This window comes from Primulina tabacum, chromosome 2, assembly GCF_025594145.1.
Source record: "Primulina tabacum isolate GXHZ01 chromosome 2, ASM2559414v2, whole genome shotgun sequence".
Taxonomy (NCBI): domain Eukaryota; kingdom Viridiplantae; phylum Streptophyta; class Magnoliopsida; order Lamiales; family Gesneriaceae; genus Primulina; species Primulina tabacum.
The window spans coordinates 42,591,000-42,615,328 of record NC_134551.1 but is presented as its reverse complement, the minus strand read 5'-3'; the positions used below and the strand labels follow the sequence as shown (position 1 = coordinate 42,615,328).

The window sequence follows — 24,329 nt, the reverse complement described above, 5'->3', positions numbered from 1 at the left end:
TCATTTGACAAGGACGAGCCTTGGTAGGAATATTTTTTTCATCAAAATTCTCTTCATATGGGAGAGAGATAATATGCTTCTTTCTATTCCAAAAAGCATTTGGAAGATCATTACATATTTCTAATGAGAACTTATTATAAATAAGTTTGATTTTCTCCTGTAATTTAGGATTCTGTAATTTATCATCTATAGTTAATATATTAACTTCTTCTTTTAAAGAATTAATCTGAAAAGTTTTCCTATCAATCTTTTCTTGTAATTCATTAAGAATTCTATGAACGGGTTTAGTTATGAACTTAAAGGAAATAGGATTACCTTGAAAAGTACCTATAATACCTGTTTCATCAACATAAGTTAAAGGATAAATTTGCTAAATAAAAGGAAGACCAAGTATAAGTTGGCTAGAAATATCTTTTGCTAATAAAAAACTGGTTTGAATACAGTTTTTATCTTTGCAAATATAAACCTTTGGTAATTTATAATTTATTTCTAATGGTTCTCCTCCTGCATGAGAGAGAGAATGAGTGGTTTTATGAAAATATTTCGTAGGAATTAATCCTTCCTGTATAACATTTAAGTCTGCACCACTATCAATCATAGCAATGAAATTCTTTTTATAAGAATTATCAATTAATAAAGTTATATTGGTATACCATTTTTGAGATATAATCATGCTTAAAACAGATAAATGTTTTTTATCTGGATCAGGAAAAGAAATATCTTGTAGATTATCAAAACTATCAGAATTATTAACTGAATTATTATTATTAGTTTCAATGATTGAAACACGATAATTTAAACTATTATTATTGTGTTGTAAAATCTTTACTTGTTCTTTAAGATTTTCTATTTCTTTAACTAAATCCTGTATAGTAACTGGATTCTGTTTACTATATTTCTGTTGAAGAAGATTTTTAACTTCTTTCATAGAATAAGCTTGTTCTTGTTTAACAAGAATGTTATTATTATTATTATTACTAGTTGAAGCAGTATTCTCCATTTGATCAATAATTGTGGATTTTAATACTGGATCCTTAATCATTTTAAGGAATTCTAAAATATTATTATTAGTTAACACATTAATGTTTAAATCATTGAATTGAGACATTAATTTATAAAATTCATCATTTTTATCTTCTATATGATTTATACAAGATTTTTCTTGTATACAATTATTACATTCATTATCAGAAATATCTGATTCACTATCTATTATTTCTTCTGAAATATAAGATTCTGAAGAATTCTCAGATTCACTGTCAGAATTATTATTCGAATCCATTATTATTTTAAATAATGTTTCTTTTAGATTATCATCTATATCTAAATTATTAATTTTGTTTTTAGCCCAACATTGATTAGCATAATGACCTAGCTTTTTACATTTTCTACAAATTATTAATTTGTTTTTGTTTTTATAATTTTCTTCTCTCCGTAAATCACGGCTTTCTTTTCTTTTCTTCTTTTTATCTATTTGTCTATCAGACAAATGTCTTTTCTTTCTATAAAGTTTTTCATCTTTTTCTTTAATTTTCTTCTTACCTGTATTAGGTAAGTCCATACCAAATTGATCACAAAATTTACCTAATTGTTTTTTCTCAAGTAAATTCTGTCTTTTAATTTGATTATTTAATTTTAATTCATTACAGAGAGCTAAACCCTCTTTAATGCAAGTATTAATTAAATTTCCATAAGTATAATTATCATATGGAATATTAATCTCATCTTTTCTTAATACTTTTCTAATTCTTTCAGCAAATAGAAAAGGTAAACCATCTATAAATTTAGCTTTCCAGAAACTATTATTACAATCTGGTATCTCATATATACGAGATAAAAAGGTATCTTTATACCATCTAAAATCAGTAAGTGTTTTACATTTTAGATTACTAAATAAAGTACGAATCTTTTCACTATCATCAGTGAATTTTCCAGTAAAATGTTCAATCATAGTCATTATTAATGAATAAACAACATTTTCTGATTGAATATTATTCTCTATCTTAATAGAATTAATAATATCTTCCTTTTGGAATTGATTTAAATAGTTATCCCACCAACCTTTAAGTTGGCCAGTAAAACCTGATATAATCATCTTAGCAATATTTTTATCAGTATTGCCTGAAGTTTTACACACAGTACTATACATAAGCATTCTGTGAGCAGTATTATAAATTTGCTTATCACTAAAACCATCAATATTCCATTCATAAATACTTTTCCCATTATAACTATTAGCAAATATATATTCTTGTTCTTCAATAAGAACATCCATGGGAGTAGGTTTATTATAATAATATTTATTTTGGGTAGGTCTATCTGCCCATTTAATTTTATTAATCTCTTCTTCAGAATGATCATTATCATTATCAAACTCTTCATTAAGAGTATTCAAATTCAGATTTTTCAATTTTTCTTATAATAATTTTTCTATATCAGAAACAGAATATTTAAATTTAAAATTCTTGATATCTGGAGGGGATTGAATAGAAGAAGTAACAATAGAAACAATATTAATTTCTTCTTCTTTAGTTTGAATATGAACATCTGGTTTAATTTGATTAATAGCAAGAATTATTTTATCAATACGGTCCTTAAGAGAAACTATCTCTTCTCCTATTATCGTAAGATACAAATTTGTATAATTCTGTTTTTCAATTATCTGATTAATATGTTTAACAGTTATCTGTAACATATCATTTTCAAATAATTTTGAAAAAGCAGTAAAATTTAAAATTTTATTATTCTTTTCTATAATAAAAGATTGTTGAGGAGGATAAACAGATTTTTGAATCTGTCCTGTAGAAAGTTTATAATTTCTTTCAAGAATAGAAATATAATCTATAATAAATGTTTTAAAAAACCAAGGAACAAAATGAATCAATTTATTCTGGTTTTCACAATATTTATAAAATTCCGCAACAATATAATCAAACTCATTTTCAGAAAAACTTTTAAAGTACCAATTTCTGAAAGATTCCCATTTGGGTAAATAAAATTCTGCATTGATCCTTGCTCTAGCAAGAGATCCTTTAGTAAAATCAATTTTAGTTTTACTATCCATTAAATACTAAAATTCATTTCTGAAACTGTATCAGTTTCTCTAACTTTTTGAAAGTTACTTTTATGCACAATATTATTCTGATTAATAATTAATTCATCTACTGTATCTTGTACAGGAGACTCAAAATCTTCTCTTATCTGAGAAGTAGAAGCTCTAGAAGTTTGAGGAATATCCACCAAATAATCTAAAGGCGAAATAAAAGAATGACTAGATCTTGATCTAGTATAGATAGAAGATGACAATAATCTTCTTTGTTCATTATTAAACTGTATTTGAACAGATACTTCATTATTCTGAATAACTTGTTGTAAATCCCTATTTATTATAGGATTTCTAGGAACAGCTTGTTCAATTATCCAGTTTTCTGGAAATTCAATTTCTTCCCATTTTATAGATCTACGGGTTGTAATATTAGATCTATTAAAATTAGTTTCTATAAGAATAGTTTCATTTAATTTTTTATCTATTCTTTTACACATAGGATTCAATGTAAATAATGGCTTATAATAAATACGATAACAGATACATATGACTTCTGTGCCAGGAGTATAATTATAACCATGAGTTTTAACATTTTTTATAATAATATAATTATAATAATATTATTTTTTAAAATATTAATAATAATATCACTAATAATAATATCTCTACTATTTTATTAAAGCTTAGACTGCTCATAGAAACTGATCTTGCGGACACCAAGTTTTTTTTTCCCGTTTTGCCCTTTTGCTTCACCTCAATGATATTTTTATCTCTCAAAGTCACTCCACAACCCCAACAAAACCGTTCCACACAGACTCTGCACGATTCTCTCATATGCTTGCTTTACCTTCAGATTCCCCCTCACACCGACTCTGCACAATTCTCTGAGATATTGTTGCTTTACCTTCATAGATTCCGCTTCCCTCCGCACGATCTCCTCCAACATATTCTCGGTTGAAGCCTCGACAAACCCAACACCAAATTCATTGATGTCCTGTCTATCGGTTCAAATTCACTTTTTCGACCAAGAAATCATAAGTGTCCTGTGGTAAGTTCGCAAATATCTTCTTCTCGACCGCTCTCAACCGATATGATTGTTATTCGTTTCGAGTTCCGCATTTCAATACTGAAATTTCAATGTCGAATTTGTTTGAGGTAATCTATTTTTTGGTTGAATTTCGGTTCTCATTATATCAAATTGCGTTTAATGTCGGGTTGAAACGGCACGTTCGAATTAAACAAAATTGGTTGTTATGGCTGCTAGATTTTGTATGTTACTGAAACAAATTGGTTGTTATGGCTGCTAGACATAATTTTGTTTCAAGCAAAATATATGTACGCATAATCAAAATTGGTTGTTATTATGTGCTTATATGTAAGAGAAGTTTTCTTATATATGAAGTCATTAATTAATAGGGGTATGTGTGTCAACGGTGCAAAACATTTATTCTGCAGGATTTATATGATCAAATACATCTTTTTCTATGTTTAGTCATCCGAAAGTTGTCTCTAACTACAACCACTTCTGAGTTTTTTTGCATTGCACGATATTGCCTCACTCCTTACCTGTTACCCAACAGCAGTTTTGTGACTGGATTTGTCCCATCTAAGTATGTTGTATAGCCTGCTTCAGCTATAACAGGGTTCAACACATACTCATTATGAGCTCTATTGTTTTTTTGGTCGATTCTTCTTTCCTCTTATTTTTTTTATGCTAAGTTCAGGAGCTTTTCCAATCACGTGGGACTGTGAATAGAGTAACTATACGGAATAACAAGTTTGGGCAACCGAAGGGATATGCATGTGTTGAGTTTCTTGAATCAGAAGCTGTTGAACAAGCTATACTTCTTAATGAATCGGAACTTCATGGCCGACTGTTGAAGGTGAAGTTACATCCTGCGTGTGTTTGTTAGGCATATTCAACACATGGGCTCATAATGCACCCCCAACCAAAACAAAAAATCAATTTTGTTAAAAAAATGTCTATTTTCTGTGTTCCTTGATGTGTTGAAGTTCATATGATTTATATGCTCTGTTTGTTCCAAAATTCCCTTTTACTCATTGTTTTTCATTCAACCAGTTGAAACAAAAATAATTGAATTAAATAAAAAAAGACGAGAAGTTGTAGAATCGTCGTTCCCTTTGAAATTTTACAAAATAAAAAATTAAAAATAAAAAAACAAGCTTCAAACAAGTTCTAAATAATATCTTAATTATCTTTTTGGTATTCAAGCCATTTCGTCAAATAATGTAAAGTTTTTGTTCTTTTTATTTTGAGAATGGGATACGGGGTTCAACATTCACACATTAGAATTTTTATTCTTTTGTGATTTTGCCACATTTTCGGTTTGGATTCGTAACTCAATGTTCTTTGATGCCTTCTCAATACATGAATGTAATATTCAACAAAAAAATACTACTACGCTAATATAATGATTTTATTTGTTTTTGGTGTTTTGTTTTGAGGTATGAGATGTGTGAGCTTTTTCATTTACAAATTGTTAGACAACTACGACCCTCATTTGATTTTAAACTTATTTTGTCAAATTTTGATTTGCATCTAGAATATAATGTTGTCATTATGTATTTTTTTTATTCAAGCTTCCAAAATAAGGTTGGTAATCTTTAATTTTTCTTTTTGGTGATATAATGCTATAACTGAGGTATATATTTAGCTAATCAATGCTAATGGTTGTACTGTAGGTAAGGTGTGCATTTTTTCAAGCCAAAGATTCTTTATCACAAAGAGGTATTGTATCTGTATGTTTTTCTTCTTTTGCTTCCACTTTGGTGTTTTACTTCGTGTATATTGTTTGGAATGTGTAGCACACGGCATCCATGTATCATTTGTTACACGATTTTCATGTTCATTCCCGACGTTGTTTTCGCTGTTGAAATTCTCATGTTGCAACAAAATAATTTATAATATTATGATGATATAATATTTGAGACTTATTGTATTTTACATTTAAAAAAAAAACAAAATTTGTATTTTGAATAAAAAATATGATTTGTATGAGACTAACCTCTCGTCTAAAATCTTTTTCATATTTCTACAATAGTTTATCCAATTAAAACATGTCACCATCTTTTTCCATCAAATTTCTTCAATGTATATCGATGTAATTCTGGTATATTATGTCCATGTTTTTATCTATGCTCATGATTATCTATTTCTCATCCTCTATTTTATCACGCCTCACGAATAACCATTTTTTGCATTGCTACTATACTTTCCATATTTATTGAATCAAATACTTGGGTAGTGCCTCATGGATAAATATATTATTTATGATTTTTTTATTTTTGGTTTAAGTTGAATTTTTTTGCTGATTATGAATTGCCTTTGTGTTTTTTTCTCAAAAGCTGAAGGACACTGGTTGCAAACAAAGTATTTGTATAAATTGCATACTGAATTCAATGGATTAAATCTACTCGTCCCCATCTTCATCTGGTTTGTTTTTAACAATGAATTAGTTTATGGTCTATGATTTATTATGTTGCTTTATATTAGTGGTCATATCAAATTCGTTTGTTCTTTTTGATCTTGCAGGTGAGATAATATATTTTTTACGATCTTCAAGATCTTATGATCTAATATCTCACATATTCTCAATAGATTCATTAAATCATTATATTAGGGCTTCTTAAATATTTTTTTTATTATAATCTTTACAGACAAATTTACATTTTGGTTGGTAGATTTTAAACTCAAATGTTTTAAGATCTAGCAGAGTTCTAGTGTCAAAATCTGAACTTTTATATGCCACATTTGCATCTTTACTTATCTGACATATTTGAATCTTTGCTGCATATGTATTTAAATACGAAGATTCATACATGAAGAGCACGTATGATTGAGGCAGGAATCCGACCAATAATATCCATAAATAACCAAGCCGCAGGTTTTTAAAATTTTTTATATTACAGTAATAAACTCTACCTTAGCATGGTTTTGAAAATTTATTATTTCCATTGTTCTATCTACTTAATTTGTTTATTTCTATTTCAACTTAAGCAAAACATATTATGTGTATTCCGACCATGATTTGATTGTAGCAAAGTTAATTTAATAATTGTTTGTCTTAACTTTACATTCTGCCACTATTGCTACAATTTGTATTCTTCCTCTTTGTCAAGTTATCTACTTACAATATTTCGGTTTTTTGGGGAAAAAAAGGAAGTTTGTCAATTTCTACTTTGTTCTGTCATATCAATTTTTTATAGCACGCTTTAATAGATTTTTCTATTTATTTTGTATGTTTAGGTTGAACCATGGTATGATTCGATAAAATGAATATTTTCTTATTACGCTTGACCAGAGAGGTTTTAGCTTATGCATAAAATGCTTAAATATATCTACAACTTGAATTTTTTTTTTCAATTTATTAGGTGAATGCAGAAGACAAATTTTAGGTTTTTATATTCAATAAATTTTAGTTTGATGATATTCTCATATTTTTTAGACAATTTTTTAACTATTTGTTTACTTCTTTTACATTGAAATTTATTATTATTTCACATGAGATGCTGCTTCAAAAGAATATTATTTTTTATGATCAACACCTATATCATGTGAGGTAAACTCATGAAGGTTTAATATATTAACATCATATATTCATGACACACACAACGTGTGTGCCTCGATGTCTAGTATAATAATAAGTTTTGGTTTGAGAAAATCTCCGAATCCGTCATCGTCTTGCCACATTAATATTTTTGAAACGAGGATGGGGGCGGGGATAAGAAGTTGATCTCCAAAGTTTCGGGTTTGGGGATTCCTCGAATACGAAAAAATAGAGATCAGAACAAGTATGAGAGTGATTATGAAATTTGGAGACGGGAATAACAAAGTCGCCCCCCGCCCCCACCCCACATCTCTATATTGTTATCAATAAACTGAATTTTAACTTTTACAGACATAAAATACACATGCTCCCATTCAAATCTTTTGAATTAATATGTACGAGACTCCCGATTTCCTATTTTCCCCGCAAAGAGGACTCCATTTCTATTTTCTATTTTCTATCTAGGTTAGGGTTTATCGGAGTGTTCTACAGTGTAGTTGCCAAATCCAATGGCAAAACCCGCCCGAGGCCGCCCCTCGCTCTTCGTCCCGCTCGAGGTCAGGCTCTTCCTCCCGCTCGCGCTCTTACTCCGGCTCAGACTCACGCTCCAGTTCGAGGTCGCGCTCTAAATCTTTCTCCTCATCTTCCTCTCGTTCCCGCAGCGGCAGTTCTCGTAGCCGTAGCCCTGTTCCTCCCCGGAAGAGGTGAATTTCTTCTCCTACAGTACGAAATCCTAGTTTTTTTCTATCTTTTACCTGAATATACAAAAATTGAGCTTGGTAGATGATGAGACCTTGCCATTAAGTAATGGGTATTTTTGAATGCTTGAATTTTCATATTCGAGTTGTGGGTTCGAGGAGTATATAAGCTTATCTTGGGGATGGGCTTGGGTCCAGTTTCTCGATTTTTTCAAAGCAGCATATATTCCGGATTGTACTTGTTTATAGCTCCGTTTTTTGTTAATCGACCAGTGAAGACCGAAAATAAAGTTAATTTTTCACTTGCGTCTGTGAAGGAACACTGGGTTCAAGGGATTGTTTACACCACCCAAACTCATATTGGACATATGAAAGTTTACCATGCTAGAGCATTGGCTCCATGTTTTAACATGTTTATCTACTGAGATATATGGTTGAATTGTGCAATTCAGCACACATGACATATTACTCACTTTTCCTTCCAATTTGGTTTTGCTTAGCCCTGCTGAAGGAGCTAAACGAGGCCGCTTACCACCGCCGCCACCACCATTGCTTGCTAAGAAAGCTTCCCCACCTCCAAGGTACATTTTATTGTTCATATCAATTAAGTTGAAGTTATGTTGTCATTTTCTTGTCTGTTTTGCTGTAACATTGCACGTCACGTACATGTTCCTTTTCTATTAATCCTTTTCTATTTAATTAAGACAACCAAGTCACATCTTACAAAAAAATTGAACTTGCTTTTTTTTTTTTCCATCCTTGTGCAAGTTCTCAATGCATTTTAACCTAAATTTCCTTTTAAAAGGCTCTTTGTATTTGAAGACTTTTGAAATTGGCAGGGCTTTCTGTTGTTTTTCACGTTTCCATGTGTAAGAATTGTTGTATGGTGAGAAAGGATCAAAATTCAAAATCATTCAGTGAGTTGGATTTTTTTTTTCCATTTAGACTTCTAAATTATTTCATCTCGGCATAAAACTCTGATACCTTATGGGGACTTGGCTTCTGTTATTTCATTTTCAGGGTTAGATCATATAATAACTTTGTTGCTTTGTGTTTGTTGTTTTGCATTTGTTATTCCTTTTTTTTTATTACCTTCATTAGTTTGAGCATCTAAAGAATTTAGTGAAATTTGCTTGCTACGTTTCTGTAGTTGTTCTTTGCTTCTTTTTTTTAAAAAAAATTCTGATAGCAGTTTGACATGTATGCTTGTTATATGTGTATGTAGTGTTTTTCATGCTAAATTCTTTACGACCTGCTTTTGTAGGAAAGCTTCTCCAATTCCAGAATCTCTTGTTCTACATGTTGACCAACTTAGTAGGAATGTGAATGAAAGCCATTTGAAAGAAATATTTGGTACATTGTTATTGTGCTATCTCTACTTATAGAAGATGAATATTTGATCGTCTTCCATTTCTTATGGCATACACGAACTGTTATGAATGGCAAATCTTCCAGCTAGTGACAATCAAAGCCAATCTATTTATGCTCGTAGTTTGTTTCAAATGTTTTGAGGCTGGAGTTTTTTTAGTATGTCATGGTATATTTTCCAGGTAACTTTGGCGAAGTTGTGAATGTGCGACTGGCAATCGATCATGTTGTAAGTTGTTGAACCCCCTCCCTTCCAAGTCTCCTATTCTCTTTCAAATGATCCCTCAGAAACCTTTAATGCTTGTTGTTTTTTAATGTTTTAAATTCCAGGTTAACCTTCCAAAAGGATTTGCATACGTTGAGTTCAAGATTCGGGCAGACGCCGAAAAAGCTCAATTACACATGGATGGTGTATGATTCTGTTTAGGTTTTTTAATCGATTGGATGATTCTTGTCATTACTTGGGGGCTTGTTATATGATATGCTACACTTGTATTTTTTAGGCCCAGATTGATGGAAAAGTTGTTCGAGCCAAATTTACATTACCTGAACGAAAGAAGCCATCCTCGCCCCCTAAGGCTGCTGCTATCACATCGAGGAGAGATGCTCCAAAACCTGATACTGCTGCAGATGCTGACAAAGATGGACCAAAGAGGCAGAGAGAATGTATACTCTCTTTTATTGTGCTTGTTAGCCTGCCATACCTGTTTTTGATATTTATGCGTGTTTGTTTTAGCAAAATCTTACTGGTTTTTTTCAGCATCTCCCCGCCGAAAACCCCTTTCTCCCCCTCGAAGAAGATCTCCTGTGGCACGAAGAGGTTCTCCCAGAAGAGAGCCAGATTCTCCTCCCCTTCCTCCTCCCCGTCGACGGCCTGACTCTCCAGTTCGTCGTCGAGCTGATTCTCCTTATAGAAGAGGTGACTCACCGCCTCCGAGGAGAAGGCCTACATCCCCTGTTAGAGGCCGTTCACCCAATTCACCTCCGAGGCGTCTTAGATCTCCTCCTAGGTACTGTTTTCAAAATTTTATCTTTCAAGTGTTGCCTGAAATATTTTTCTCAATGGAAGTTGCTGAATTGTATTACTCTTTATAGAGGTTCTCCGCGACGGGTGCGTGGTAGTCCTATTCGACGTCGTTCTCCGCTTCCTCCTAGGCGTCGGTATGTTGACTGATGGTCTTAGTGCCATCCTTAGCATATTTGTCAATACACACACCACATTTTTTGGATGGTATCATCTATTCAGAAATTGGTTGATTAATACTACAGTATTACTGACTTTCCAGCTACCCAAAGAAGTATACTCGGGGGTGAGCAAAAGTTCAGTAATTCTGTTTACTAGTTCATTAAATTGGTTTGATTATTTTCATAAATAGGTAATTGAGGTAAAAAAATCTGTTTATTCAGATAGCTTGGTTTGGTTTCGGTTAATTTTTGAAGCTGTATTGGCTAAACAAAAAAATAAACTTAACCCTGGGTGTCTCTTTCATGGATAGCCAAAAATTTACTACAATTGGGAGAGCTTGTGGACTCGTCCTAAACAATTGAAGATGAGTCTAGGCAATCATTTAGTTCCAGGACATCCGGATTTACTTCAACTGCATCATGATGTTTGTTTGCATCAGATAAAAGAAAAAATAAAAGCTCTGTAATTTCTTTTTAAACTTGCTCTGTCAGATTATGGAAGAGGATGGACGTGGACTTCAAATATCTTCCTTCTATTCAATTCATAAAGCTTGTGAATTACTAAAATAATTCCACTTAGAGCACAAGTGGACAATACTTACCTTGGGGCTCGACTTATAGATAGTTCTTCAAAATTTGCTTCATAGTGCACTTCCGTTGATTATTCCTTGAAATTTATTTCCCATTTTCGCAGTCACCTGTACTATTTATGCCAGTTTAACCTTTAGATGAAGGATTTGACCTTTAATGCTAAATTATGCAAACTTGTGTAATTTGTCAAAGATCCATCATATATGCTATGTGCTGTCTATTCTTTTTTTTGGTTTGTTAATATTACTTCAATTAAATGACTCAATTTCAAGAATTTTTCATGGGGTCTTGCAAAGACAGAAAAAGGAAATCATTGCCATTTTACCTAATCCTGGGTATCCCTTCCTGGTGCACAACCGTTGTATCTATCAGCATTATTTATTGTTCTTCACTATTGATTTTATGTTTGTAGGTCTCCAAGGCATGCTCGAAGTCCTCCTAGAAGGTCTCCAGTTGGCCGCCGACGTAGTCGTTCACCTATAAGGAAGCCAGCTCGGTCAAGATCAAGATCCATGTCTCCTAGAAGGTTATAGACAATTTTTTTCTCATTCCGTAATTTCACAGCATATATGTTAGAATTATGGTGTTCGTCTTTATTTTTTTTGTATTGTTTGCTGTGCTTGAAAAAAATTCATTCTGATTGTTAAAGAGCAAAGGGCAATTATTTTAGAAAACAATAATCTGCAGGATCACTTTCTAAGACTAGGAGCACTAAATTTGCATTATTGGTTAATTATTTCTGATTGTCGAAGAGCGAAGGGCAATTATTTTAGTAGACAATGATCTGCAGGATCACTTTCTAAGACTAGGAGCAACTAAATTTGCATTAGTGGTTAATTATTTCGTTATTCGCTTCTTTCATCTGTATGATATGATTTGTATTACACGTCACTGTGTGGTGATTGCTATTGCATATGAACAGAGGTCGTGGACCACCAGCCAGACGCCGTCGGTCATATTCTTCATCGCCTAGCCCACGCAGGGTTTGTAACTTTTCCTTTTTATTTCCCATTATTTTTCTGTTTGGTCTCTATCGAAGCTCCATTTTGTTTATTTGTGTTAGGTGCCACGAAGGGTTTCAAGGAGCCGCAGCCCTAAAAAGTACAGTTTTCGCTTTATTAACCGTCATAATTTTACTCGACCTTGATGATCTTTAATCAGTTACATCTATAAAACATTTGATGCGTGTTTCGACATTTGTCAGACTCAATTTGGTGTTATTTCATCATTTCAGGGCAATAAGAGGAAGAAGTGGCAGTAGCAGCAGCACCAGCAGTTCTCCACCACTTCCTCGTAAGCCTTAAAATCCTGAAGAGGGAATGTGAGCAATGAATCGGAGTGTGATTTCTGGGCAGTTGATATTTTACTCTTTGAGATTGAGATCCTATTATAACTCTGGTCTAAGAAAATCCTTATAGTTTCTTTCTTTCTGTAACTCTTCACTGTACTCTTCTCATTTAATAGAAGCTTGCCAGATACCCTTTTTGTTTTGTCATGGATGGTTTTTATTTATTCGATTAACGGCCGCTCAAGAGCTGCCTTTCATGTGCCAGTTGTTGATTGTATGATACGAATAAAAAAATTTTACCAATTTTTTTCACACACTTGTCTGAATGTTGCGGTAGTTCTTTAAAATTATAACTTAAAATAATGAGGGCTGGGACTATTTTTCCTTGAACGAAAATGAATCTAAAATGGATAGTTGTCTGCTATCATTTATTCCCTCCTGCGTAACGTCAAATTATTGTATATCTTCATTACATTTTTTGAACTCGAGGATGAATCAAGACTAAGAGTTCTTGTGTCATACCAAATGGTATGAAACCAGATTGATTGAGGAAACCAAAACACCATACAATTATTCCTATGGTTTATCGCCTGGTTCGTTTTTTTCTTCATCATATTATCTAGTTGAATGTTGAAACCGGACCGAACCGAACCATTGGTTAAATGGAGAACCGGTGAACTAGATGTGATTCTGGTCCAAGTCATTTAATTAACCGGATGGTCATTGATCCATAAAATATCGAAAAAAAACCTGTGGATTTTGTTTAAACCAATTCAATTACAAAAAACCAGTTGAGTTATTTTCTATTATTTTTGTTGTGAAATATTAAAAGAAACTATTATTATCAATATCATTAATTATCACATAACTCCATTTTTTTAACACGAAGGAGTTTAAAGCCTTGATTGTTCATAAATCAATAGAAAACAAGTGTGTACAAGAGTGAAAGCGGTAGAATAAGAAATTATATTTAACATTAACATGCTTGGCCATTCCACGAAGAACTGGATTTTTTTAAATTTTAATTGTCGAAACATTATCACAATATATTGTTGTTGCTCCTTCCTACTGGTATTGAAGCATTTCAAGTTATCTTTTTAACCAAATTGCTGGACTTGAACATGTTGCTGCCGCAAATTCTGACTCTGTAGTTGACAAAGTAACAGTTTGTCACTTTTTTGATGACCAGAGCTCATCATAAATACAAATCCAGATTTGCTCTCTCGATCCTCACAATCTCCTGCATAATCATTGTCAGACAAGCCATACATATTTTCTTTTAAACCTGCTTTTTACAAGATTCCAAAATCAGTTGTGCCTTTCATATAATGAATTTTTTTTTTTGCTATTAATAGGTGATTTTTGGTTGGATTCTCCATGTATCGGCTAATTAAACTGACCTAATGTATGATATCAGGCCAAGTTGAAGTTAGATACATTAAGCTGCCGACTATTTGCTTGTAAAGAGTGACTTCTCTCGATCGGCTCTCATAATTAAGCTTCAAACCAATCTCAATTGGTGTACTAGTTGGATTGCAATCCTTCATTCAAAACATGTTTAATATCTCAAGAGAATATTTCTTTGTGAAATAAACACACCAACATATGATTGCACCACTTCAATCCCAAGAAAATAATGCATTAAACCCAAATATGACATTTCAAATTCAGACATCATATTTTTCTTGAAATCTCATTAATCATGGATTCATCATTACCAGTAAATATCAAGTCATCCACATATAAATAAACAACAAAGAATTTTTCATTAGTTCTTAGTATTGTAAACAGTGTGTGCTCACAAGTCACAAGGGCATTTTGAAAAACCATCTTTAGCAAAATATGATCTGATGCGACTATACCAAGCTCTTAGAGCTTGTTTTAGTCTTTATAATGTTTTCTTCAATTTATATAACTTTTTCTCATTGCCGTGCTTCACATATCCAAGCGGTTGATCAACACACACTTCTTCTTGCAACTCACCATGCAAAAAAGTCGGCTTCTCATCTAACTATGATATCTTCCAAGAATTTTGAGTAGCCATGGAGAGTACTAACTGAATACTGTCTAGCTGGTCACTGGAGCAAACACTTCCATGTAGTCAATACCAATTTTTTGCGACTAGTCAGACTTTATACTTGTCAATTTCACCATTTCGATTTAGCTTTGTTTTGTAACCACTTCACACCTATGGATTGTTGTCCTTTTGTAAGATCCGTCAAATCCCATGTGTTAGTTATTATTTTCAATCGATCTAATCTTCTCCTTCATTGCTTTTTGCCATTTCGAGTCTTCATTAGCTTCTTGGAATGTGATAGGATCACAATCTGCAAATAAATCAAAATGAGAAATTTGATCATCATCAGACAAGTCATCTCCACTTGCATAATCTCTCAACCAAGCTGGTCGCTTCCTCGAACTTGGCTCATTTTCAGTTCCATCTTGTATTTGAGAATTAATGAATTGATATTCATTAGAGGATTTCACTTGTGATTCACTTTTGTCATCATTTTCATCTTCGTCCAAACTAGTTGGAACTTGATGCTGCTTTGGGCCATTTTTAGTCCAATCCCATTGACCATATTCATAAAAAAATGACATCTCTGCTTATCACAATTTTATTATTTAGGGGATTTAATAATTTTATGCTTTATAATTTTCACGTACGCCAAGAAACCACATTTTCACCCTTTAGATCACTCTTCTTTCTTTTCTCATCTGTAATGTGTGCATAATCAATGCAGCCGATAATTATAAAATGATCCACTCCTAATTTCTCCCATTCCAAGCTCCCTCGTGTTTCATGTTTTGAACAGAAAAAGTGGGACTTCTATTCAGCCCACGAATGCTCCAATTAATTGCCTCAGGACAAAAGTTTTTCGGAATATTCCTCATTGCTAGCAAACTTCTTACCATGTTGAGAATAGTTCTAATTTTTTCTCTCTGACACACCATTTTGCTGAGGTGAGTAGGCAGCTGCGAGTTCCCTTCGCACGCCTTGCTGGTCACAAAATTCTTCAAATTCTTTGGAAGAATATTCTCAACTTCGATCGGTACAAAGAGTTTTGATGGATTTATTTTCCAACATGTGCCTTGAAGCTTCTCATGCAAAAAAGAAACCCAAGTTTTTCGACTATAATCATCAATTAAAGTAATTAGATACCTTTTATTCCCATTAGAAGTTGGATTAATCGGACCGAAATATCAGAGTGAACCAATTCCAAGACATTCTTTGCTCTCTATGACTTTCCTTTGGGGAATGAAGTGTGATGTTGTTTGCTAACAACACACTCTTTGCAAACTCGAGGAGGGTTGCAATTTGGGGAAGACCAATCACCATATTCTTTCGTTGAAGAGTTGTCAATCCACCAAAGTTTAAGTAACCATATCGATAATGCCAAAGTCATGATGCATCGTTCATCGTAGCTGTTAAGCAACTTTGAGCATTATTTATCTGCACATGGAACAACTTGTTTGAGCTCATCTGTAGGGTCATCACTGCTCATTTTGAAGGATCATATATTTCACAAGCACCCTTCCGAATTGTTATGACATGACCATTATCTTGCAATTGACTAGCGCTTAACAAATTACACATCAAATCAGGAACATCAAAGACATTAGAAATTGTTTCTTCGAAACCGTTTTTAGTTCTTATTTTTATGTCTCCTTTTCTCAATAACCTTCACTGTAGAATGATCACCAAAACTAAAAGAAGAATGAAAGTCTTCATTTAAATGAGAAAAAATGGACTTATTATCTTACATGTGGTTGTTGCAGCCTGTGTCCACATACCAAATGTCCGGTTCACAATCTTCTTTGACACGACAAGCCATCAACAGAGTCTCTACTTATTTGTTTTATGCAATACTTGACCTTTCTCCTTCATCTTGATGTAACTTAGTGTAACATTCAATATGATAGTGACCAAGATGGTGACATCTATGGCACTCTATTTTGGATTTGTAAGTCCATTTAAATGACATCTATGGCACTCTATTTTGGATTTGTCAAACTCGTGATAATTTCCTCTTCTCTGCCTTGAGAATGTGATGGATCATTATCAGTCTTGAAAATTTTAACTTTTCGGCTTCCATTGCCTCGCCCTTCTCCATCCTTGTTGCCTCGACCTCTTCCTCCATTACCTCTACCTCAACCTCTTCCACTCGAATTAGAAAATCCATCATGGATATAAGCCTTTAAGTGTTGCTCATCTATGGTTGTGTTGTGATTCATCTTCTGGTCGTGGACGATTAAAGAACTATGTAATTCATCAAGTGAAAAGTTGTCTATGTCTTTGGATTCTTCAATTGAACATGCAACATAATTATACTTTGGAGCTAATGAACACAATATCTTCTCAACAATGGCAACATATTTCATCTTCTCTATTAGTCCAACGTACGAAAATTTGAGATAATAATATGAAAATAAAGTATAAAATTGGACATCGAGATTTACATGAAAAAATCCTAAAATTATTAGAGTAAAATCAAGGGCAAGATGAAAAAAATTTCACTATAATATTTTATGGTATACAACCACTAACTGTGTTTCTAAAGAGAACACACACTCTCTTAATACAGGAGAACTAGAACATCAAAAATATTATAGAACTAAACACTCATATGCTATAAGATGAGATAAAGAACTCGATGAAAAGATGATCTGGAATGAGGGGAAGAGAGCTCTATACCTCAACGCGTTTCGTCCATCTTTTTTTATCCTCCTATTATGAGCTCAACGTGTTTCGCCACCAACCTCCATAAATGTTGTCTCCCACCTACCTATTATATTGCCTAGTATATTGCCGACATTTCTCCCACTTGAAGAACTGATTGATAATCAAACACATTTCCACACATTCTTTCAATCTTGTCATTTACTGATGTTTACGTTTCTTCTAGCCCACTTGATGATTTACACCACTCAAACTTGTCAGTGTTCACTAGCTTGGCAAGAACATCAACTATGTTATCATTTGTATGGATCTTCTTCATATCCACACTTCTTTCTTCTACTAGTTCTCGAACAAAGTGAAATTGAACTCCAATGTGATTAGTCTTGGAATGAAAGACTGGATTCCTTGCGATGCGCAAGGTACTATGACTGTCACAAAATAAAAGAACTTTATCTTATTTGTGCCCGATCTTCTCCAATAACCTTTTAATCCATATTGCCTCCTTATAAGATTGAGTAGTTACCATATATTTTGCCTCCGTTGTAGATAATGCAACAACTACTTGTAGTTTTGAAACCCAGTTTACTGTTCTCTCTGCAAGTGTAAACACATAATGAGATATTTTCTCTTATGGTTGGAGCATATAGATTTCTTCTTCAAAATCTTTATGAAGAAATGTCATTTTCACATCTAGCTGTTCTAGATGTAGGTCAAACACCACACCATGCTAACACTGCTCTGACTGTTGTAAGCCGAACCATAAGAGAAAATATCTCATTGAAGTCAATGTTTTCTTTCCGAGCATATCTTTTTACCACAAATCTAGCACGATAACGCTCCACTTGGTTATTGTCATCACGCTTGATCTTATAGACTCATCTGTTACCAATTGCTTTCGTCCCTTATAGCAGTGTAACAAGATCCCAAATTTTATTCTTGTCTAATGCCTCCAAGCCTTCTTGCATTGCTATCATCCACAAGGATACATATGAGCTTTAAGCAGCCTCATGGAAACTCGATGGCTCACCATCCTCTGATACTAGACAATTTTCAATATTGCTTTAAGTGACATAATCTAAAAGTCAACCTGGTGGTTTTCTTTCTCGAATTGACTGCTTCAATTGGAAACCTCAGACTCAACATATTCTTGTTCTTCGTGCTCTGGTACTGTTTCACAAGAAATTTCACCTTTGTCCGTCTTATTTTCCACCTGAAATATAGTAATTTCTGAATTCAACGTGCATTTGTTTCATTTTACTTTATATTCCTCGAAGATAACATATTTGCTGATGACAAGCTTGTGGACAATAGGATCCCACAAGTGAAATCCCTTTACTCCTTCAACATAACCCAAGAAGATACATTTTCTGGATTTCGAATCTGACTACGATCTTTCTTGCTCATCGTCAGAATGTACACAGGACTTCCAAATGTATACAAAGGAGAAAAATCAGTCGGCTACCCAGTCCACATCTTCATTGGAGTTTTCAGATCAATCATCACTGAAGGATAACGACTGATAATATAACAAGCGGTTTTAACTGCTCCCGCCCGAAATGACTTATCTAGACCCTCACTCCTCAACATAGCTCTTGTTCTTTCTAACAAGGTCCTATTCATCTGCTCCACCACTCCATTTTAATGAGGAATGTAAGCCATCGTAAACTGTCTTTCGATGCCCTCATGTTGATAAAATGCATCAAATTCTTTACTGGTATATTTTTCTCCATTGTTAGTCTTCAAACACTTGATTTTCTTTTCAAAATAAAGTTCAACCCGCGCTTTGAAATCTTTGAAGTTCTGGAAAACATCTGATTTTTTATTGATTGGATACACCCAACATATCCTAGAGAAATCATCAATAAATGAGACAAATTATCTCGGTCCTCCTAGGGATACAACCGGTGTTTGCCAAACATCCAAATGAATCAGCTTCAATATGTTTTTTTTTGACATTGGAAGTGCCAAACTTTAATATATGTTGTTTACTGGTAACACAATACTCACAAAAGGTAGTAACACTTTTGTAAGTCCGACAACAGCTTCAGTTCTAAGAGAATTTTCAACTCTCGTTCTGACATATGCCCGAGCTTTCTATGCCATAACACTGTTAGTTCTTCTCTTGACCAATTGATGCAACAACTAGTTCTGTCTCTTTGTGTGTTTCTCTCAAAAGTAAATACAGATTTGCATCAACTTTTTTCACCTTCATAGCCACAAGCGCATCTTTCACAATTTTCATGATCCCTTTCTCGATACGGGTTTTGCCCTCGATAACTTCCAATTGCCCCAAGGACAAAAGATTTTTCGTCAGTCCCTTCACATGTCGTACCTCTTGTATGGTGCAAATGGTACCATCAAACATTCTTTATTTTGATAGTATTGACCCCAGCGATTTCCAATGTATGATCATTTCTCATGAACACAGATCCACCTGAGAGCTTATAATGATCAAACTATTCTCTCTGAGACGTAATGCATCACGTTGCTCCTAAATTCATAATCCATGTGTCACAAAATTTGTGTCTTCCTTCTGCAACTGTTGCCGCTTCGTTGAATAATATTTCACCACCGCCTAAAGTGTCAGCCACATTTCCTTGAAAACTCTTCTCGATACTCGTACACTCTTTTTTGAAGTGTCCTTTACTGCCACATTTAAAGCAATAAATATTTTTCTTCTTACTTCTCGATTTTGATCTACCTCATCTTTGGACCCTACTCGAGTTACGGTTCATAAGTCTTCCTCTTATCATCGATAAAGTCTCTGCTTGTTTCGAAATTACCAATCTATCTTCTTTATTCTTGCGTCAAATTTCTTATCTAAAAACGTAGTTAAGACATCTTCGAATTTTAGAGAGCCCATAAAAATATTTTTGGTTAAATTGACGATAAGTTGATCATATGAATTTGGTAGACTTTGAAGTAGAAGCCCCACATGTTCATTTTCAACTATTTTATGTCTCTTGAAAGTGAGTTGGACAAATAGAGCATTTAGTGTGTTGATATGGTCGGTCATCGATGAGGATTCCGTCGTACAAATAGTATAAAGTCTTCTCTTTAGGAAAATCTTATCATGTAGTGATTTGACCTCGTACATCTTTGTTGGAGTATCTCAGATAACTTTTGTTGTTTTTATCTCAGAGATACTTGACATTACTTCACATGCTATAGCCAAGTATAAATTGTAAATAACATTATCATTCATCTCATTCTACTTTCCATCGTCCTTCATTTCCATCGGTTTATCTCCAATAGCCGCCAAGAAATTTTCTTTTCTTAAAATAGCTTGTATTTTTATTTTTCATAGCATAAAATTGCTTTCATTGAACTTTTTATGTCGTATTTGCCCGCCATTATGTCTACAACAATTTAGTAGACAAGAAAAAATAATCTCGACTTAATAAAAAATCTCAAAAAAAATTTCTGATGTGGAAGATCTGTCTAGGCTACAAACACAGAGCATGCTCAGAATTTTAAGAAAATTTTAAATCAAGGCTCTGATACCCTTTGTTGGTCCCATGTACGACAACTTGATATAATAATATGAAAATAAAGTATAAAACTGAATACATAGATTTACGTGGAAATCCCATAAAATTATTAAGGTAAAAATCACGGGCAAGATGAAAAGAATTTTACTATAATATTTTATGGTGTACAACCACTCACTGTATTTCCAAATAGAACACATACTCTCTTAATACAGGATAAAAAACACCTCGCAAATATTATTGAACTAAATATTCAAATGCCATAACATGAGAGAAAGAACTCCAAGAAGGGATGATCTAACAAACACTCAACACGTTTTGTTCGTCTTCTTCTAACCTCCTAAGATGAGCTCAACGCGTTTTGCCACCAACCTCCATAAATGTTGCTTGCCACCTACCTAGAATATTGCCGACATTCTCATCATGAAATCAAATTTTTTTTGCTATCGCCATTATCCTTGTACAGTAGCTAGTGACCGACTCGTCATCTTTCATTTACAAAGTTTCAGAACTCTTCCTCAAGGCTTGAAGCTGTACATGCTTGATTTTTGACGAGCCTTGATATTTATTCTTCATAAAATCCCAAATATCCTTGGAAGTTTCTTTGCGAGGAATTTTTTCCAAGATAGATCGGTCAATTGCCTAGGAAAGACAATTTTTCGCCTTCAAATCCTTCAGCTCCAATCCTTCAAATTCAGTTTTTTGTATATGTTTCAATATTGCACTTGCTGCTGGTGCAACAATTCCTGTACTAACTACTCGCCAATACTCTTTTGAGCGCAAGAAATTTTCCATGAGCATGCTCCATTGGTCATAGTGACCATCGAAATGACGGATTGCTGGTTGCACAAAGCCGTCTAAAGCCATGCATGCTGCTGAAAAGAAAAAACGACAGTGAAATAAAGACATGCTTGGTAGGAGGGAATGAGATGATAATGGACTGAACATCTCATCTCATTCTTTAAACTCATGTTTGGTAAGACATCATTCCAATGAGAATGATTATTTACGTATTTATGGAAATGATCGATCATTCTTACTCTCAATTTTTATCTATTTTACGAAAAATTACCTTATTTAGTTTAACTAATTTAAATCTATATTTTAATAATAATAATAATAATAATAAATAAATAAATAAATAAATAATTGATAATATATGTTATGATTATTATTTTTGGTATTTTTATTTTTAATATTAATAATAAAAAATAAAATGATGATAATTTAATTATGATGTTAATAATATTAGTTAAAATAATAATATAGTTCTACGACATTATTAATTTAAAATAATAGAGAATCAATAATTAATATTTTTGTTATTTAATAATAATAATAATAATAGTAATAATAATAATATTTATTGAGTAAGCTATTATTTTTGAATTTTTAATTAAAAATATTTGATTATTTAAAATAATTTTATTTCATTTTTTTTTCATTTTTTTTCGAAACCAATAATTGGAATCATTGGAATGAAATATAATTATAATTCTATTCCAAGATTGATTATATTCATGTTTTATTTAATTCATGCTGTTTATGGTTCTGTTGATTTTCGGAACAGACAGCAGTACGAGTTGAAGCAAGGAAAATCTTTTTTCCGTAAGACAAAATTGCCCGTATTTATGTGCTATTATACAGAATGACAATCGTCCTCAAGATACACTAATTCTAATCAGAAAATGCAGTACTACAAATTCCGGATGTCAGCGAACAAAGATATGGTCGAGCTTTCAAATTTTGGAGGAAAATAATGCAAAGAAAATGTATGCACAGTGTCTGATGAATGCATGCAGAGGGACTATTTAAAGAGTGAATCGCATAAGCCAGGTGACACACTCTTCTGCGACAAGTCATGGGATGCACACTTCTGCGATAAGTCATGGGACGCGACCTTCTGTGATAAGTAATGAGACGCACCCTTCAAGGTAGGGGACGCACGATTCTTTGTGAAGGGACGCAGTTCTGCACCAAAACGCCAAAAGTCACACGAGACGTAGTGTCGAAAATAAAATTATTTTCTAAATAAACTTTGTCCAAAAAGATTAATATGGCCAAGAGACCACACCGCACCGCATCGCCACAGGCCAACCGACCGCGCGCGTGTGTGTTTCAGCGAGACCCAGCCTATAAGCGTCTTCCCCCTTCTAAAAAACTATGGTACCCCTTGGGGCCCAAACGCTTAACTAAAACTTGGATCTAATAAAAAAGACTTTATTTGACACATTTTTCAATGTGGGACAAGTATTTTCTTGACACATTTTTTGAAGTTCATTCACTACTCATACATATCTAACCATTCATTCATACAAATCATGTCCTAAACGTGTAAAATAAAGTTATTGTTGCAGAGTTGTTATTTCACGCTCCCTTGTTTCTTTTTTTACTGTTTTGCTCTATTTTTCTCACTCTCTCTTTTCTTTTCCTATATTTTTTTTACATGTCTCTGGTACCACATTTCATAGATTAATAGAAAGCAAGTGCATACAAGAGTAAAAGCAGAAGGATAAGTGTTGTGAGAAATGAATCAAAATCTTTATGTATTAATATGATGAATAGTCACCTCTATATAAAACATTCAATTTAAGTGACATGAACTCTACCCACCAGCTTTACTCCTAAAATATTGCAACAATTGCAAATGAATCGGTCAAACTCCTAACAAATAAAACTAACTGAGCAACTTGAATAAACTAAATAATTTTCAACATTGATACCCTTAAATAAATTTTTTTCTAAAACATAAATCCATTTTTATTAATCATTCAACAAATCTTGGTTTACATACTTTCTGAGAAACACAGGATTCACAGTAAAAAAAACCAAAATCTCCGAGTTTGTAAGTTTTATCTAGCCAATTCGTATGCCACTTGGTTTACGATTTGAGGGAAAAACTGGATTGTAGTTGCACTCACACTGGAACTGAGGTTGCGAGTCTGCTCCGATATTGGACAATGGGAAAGAAAGGAGCATGTTGGTGTATAGCTTGGATTAGAGTAAATGCATATCAATGATCCATTTAGACCATCCTAGATTATTAGCCCTCTCGATACCCTCCCTGACACCCCCATCAACTCCGACAAGGGGAGAGAGAATCTTCCGCTCCATAATCTTCTTTCTTAAAAATATCAAACGATTGTGATTATTAATTATAATTTCTTTAGAGTGGAACAAGACCGAATATGTAAAATCGAAACATGATTTTACACAACAAATGCATGACTACAATGTTTTATAACATCTAGGAACGAAAATATAGAATAGATTGTTCCTAAAAGTATTTCCAAAAACGCAAAGAAATAAACTAGAAATGTGACCTAAGAAATCTGCAGACTTGCGTAGAGCACTCGGGGAGTTTTTGAGGAGTAGTAGATGATTCTGCCGTGATCCAAAACTCATCAACGCTA

At 33.2% G+C, this 24,329-nt stretch overlaps 1 long non-coding RNA gene and 1 pseudogene across 1 annotated transcript; both read left to right on the top strand.

Moving 5' to 3' along the window:
* The first annotated feature begins 3,786 nt into the window (after positions 1–3,786).
* LOC142532131 (uncharacterized) lies at positions 3,787–7,739 on the top strand. Its single transcript, XR_012816510.1, has 4 exons — positions 3,787–4,094; positions 4,771–4,929; positions 5,750–5,795; positions 6,413–7,739. It is a non-coding gene; the product is annotated as an uncharacterized LOC142532131 (long non-coding RNA).
* Positions 7,740–8,040: 301 nt separating this feature from the next.
* Positions 8,041–13,003, top strand: LOC142532115 (uncharacterized; annotated as a pseudogene).
* The last annotated feature ends 11,326 nt before the right edge of the window (positions 13,004–24,329 follow it).